We start from the raw sequence: 2,648 nt of genomic DNA, 5'->3' as shown, positions 1-2,648 counted from the left end.
GAGAGGGAGAGGGAGAGGGAGACGGAGAGGGAAAGAGGGAGGGCAGTGATTAAAACTGATGTTACTAGGGCAACCCTTAACCCATGGCAATGGAAGCTAGGGAAACAAATGTCCCAGTATCCTTTTCCACCTGCAGTGCAATTGTGAATCATGGTACACATCTCAGTGAATTCCCTGGATGACTAAGATTCAGATGTTAGCTACTGTAAATGTTAATGCCCTTTTTTAAAAACCTCTCTCATTTTTCCAATATTTCCAAGTTATACTTCTCAAATCAATCACCTTATCAAAATCATTTTTTTTAGGTCTGGCTTAAGGGGAACTCAAACTTAAGTAGCTAGTTTCAGAAGTTATGTTGGAGAGTTGGCCTCCATACTTGATTTGAGGATCCTGACGATCAGATAGGAACAAAGTCTTATTGCTGGTAGTAAATATGGTAACAAGAACACCTGGCACAAATGCAAGCCAATTATGAAGCTTTTGACCTTTGGTAGACAGTAATAAGTGGAAGGCGCATATTGGCTATGCAAATACCACAGCCTAGTCAAGCTCTTCAGTTTCAGGAAAATTTTCAAGGTTGACAATAATCTATAGGGAAAATGTGGCATCAAACACTATACTAACTTGCTTTATCTTAAGTAATTTTTAAAACATTCTTGTTTTGTTACTTTTCTGATGCTATGACACTTATTTTCTTATCTTTTTTTCCCCTCCGTTTATTCTATTTATTCCCTTGAGAGGAAAAAAGAGTTAATTGGAAATACCCTGAATTCACCATTAACAGAAAAGAAAATCATCATAAAGTGTTTCTTGATCAAGTAGCTTCAGTACTCATACTCTCCTATTACAGATCTTCTATTAGAACACACCTCACATTAAAACTTCTTATGTGGACTATATTTGTTATGACTAATTTGTGCCTAACTAAGAATAGCAGATGAAAAATCTGTGCCTTTGAGCTATGTTGTTGCAGAAGAGTACAGAATATCCCTTTGACTTACAAAATGATAAATATGTCTTGGGAAAAGTGCAAATAGAGTGCTCCTTAGAGACAAAGATGCTGAAGATTTGTCTCATATATTTTAGGAATATTGTTGGGAGGGACTGATCCTTGGAAAAGAACATCATACTTGGAAAGGTGGAGTCAGATAGAGAAAGGGAGAACCTCAACAAGATGGATTAACAAGGGACTGTAACAAGGAGCTCAAGTGTCTCAAAGAAACTGATAATGAGACAGGCTGGGGCAAGATTCAGATTCCTTGTTTATATGGCTGCCGTGAGTTGTGGTTGACACCTAACAACATACTTGCGGAGGGAGCTCTGGTGGCTTTCTGGTTTGAGAAATGAGCTGCTAGCTAAGTTTACCAGCTGCTCCACAGGAGAAACTGAGTATTATTCTGTGTGATCGGCAGTTTTTGAAAAAACAGACTTGCTAGAGGGTCAGCTATCAGTTGGTTCTGACTCCAAAGCCATGGGTTATATTTGTGTACAAATATTCTCTTAATTTTACTACAATCTTTATAAGATTTTTCTTGGGCCTCTTGGTAAATTGCCTTGTAGCTAAGCCCATCAATACTATTTACTGTATTGATTAAAACATAATGGGTAATTATTTGTGTGTGTGTGTGTGTGTGTGTGTCTGTGATGCTCTTAAATTAATACTGAAATCTAGATTACTTGAATAAATTATTGTTAAAAAATTGAAAAATAATGGCAATTATAATAATTTTATAAAACAACTATAATTATTTTATAAATATGTAATTGTAATAATTAAACATATTTTCAAACAATTGTGTTTTTTTATTTTCACCATGGTTTCACATTTCCCTGATTTATTCAGCAGGAGAACCACCTGTTAGTAAATTTATAAAATGATGAAACAGTATTATAGCACTGTAGCAATTGTTAGTAGCACCTTTCATGGAAAGCAAGTAAATATAACATCCACCTAATTTAACTAACTTGCAAATTGCTTCTTTTTTGTTTATGTGAAACAGTCAATTCTTGAAAACATAGGAGAGCCTAGACAGTACAATTAAGAGATGAAATCACCCCAAAATAAGATTCCAGCCATTACCTGCTATAATAATCTAGAAATCTACTACCTACTGGGCATATTTTATTCTGTTGTACATAGGATAACTATAAGTCTGAACTTACTTGACAGAAATAACACCAGCACCACCAACATCAGAGTCTTATTATTGCCCAAATGCATGCATTTCCTAAATATCTAGAACACTGCAACGCAATGAAGTTAAAGATTATAATTGTATTGTTTAAGAATATCAGCATCTGTTGTCTACCAATGAAGTAATCTATTAAGATGAGATACTGAAATAACATCAAAATATGGCTTCAAAAAAATATGGCTTTGAAATATCTATGGAAGGAATAATGTGATATAAATTAGGTATTTTAGGAAAACCTCAACAATTTTTAGATTTTGTTATAGATATTTTTAATTGAGATTTTAATGAAAGATTATAGAGAACTTGTATTTCCAGTCATTCGTTTCACATTATCCTGCCTGCCCACCTCTCCCCACCCCAGTTCGTTTTTCTCTTTGAAAAGAAAAAAAAATTATTTTATTGTTACACAGTACTACCCCAAAGTTCCTTTTATTATGCAGCTCTTATTCTGAA

Source organism: Elephantulus edwardii, unplaced genomic scaffold (assembly GCF_000299155.1).
Source record: "Elephantulus edwardii isolate Elephantulus edwardi_28Jun2011 unplaced genomic scaffold, EleEdw1.0 scaffold00014, whole genome shotgun sequence".
Lineage (NCBI taxonomy): Eukaryota > Metazoa > Chordata > Mammalia > Macroscelidea > Macroscelididae > Elephantulus > Elephantulus edwardii.
The sequence above is the reverse complement of the archived record's forward strand: the minus strand, read 5'-3'. Positions refer to the sequence as shown.